Here is a 404-nt window from a genome sequence, read left to right on the forward strand (position 1 = left end):
TGCCGCCTGTCATCCTGGGAAATGTAGTCAGCGGGCAGCCATTGCGCAAGCGCACTACTAAATTCTTCCAGCATCTGCTCACCAGGCTTTTTATTCTTCCCCTCTTGGCTTCCCGGCCCCTGGAGATCTCTGGGTCCGGGTTTAGCCCCGCGGAGAGTGAGCCCTGCCGGCCTCCGCCGTTGTGTTCCCTCTCCGCGGACGCAGCACGTCTGCCCCGCGTCCTTCCTGCCGCCGCTGCAGGGTCTTTCCGCCCCACCCCCCTCCCCGGGGTGGAGGTGGGGGGGGGGGGGGTCCTGCCCTGGAAGAAAAGAGGGGGGCGGGAGTCGTGGGCCGGAGCGGATGAGGCCTCGCTGTGCGTCCGAGCCCCCTCCGGAGTCACTGCCCCGTAGGACGCTCGGATGAGG

Source organism: Vombatus ursinus, unplaced genomic scaffold, assembly GCF_900497805.2.
Source record: "Vombatus ursinus unplaced genomic scaffold, bare-nosed wombat genome assembly UNPS02013930.1, whole genome shotgun sequence".
NCBI lineage: Eukaryota > Metazoa > Chordata > Mammalia > Diprotodontia > Vombatidae > Vombatus > Vombatus ursinus.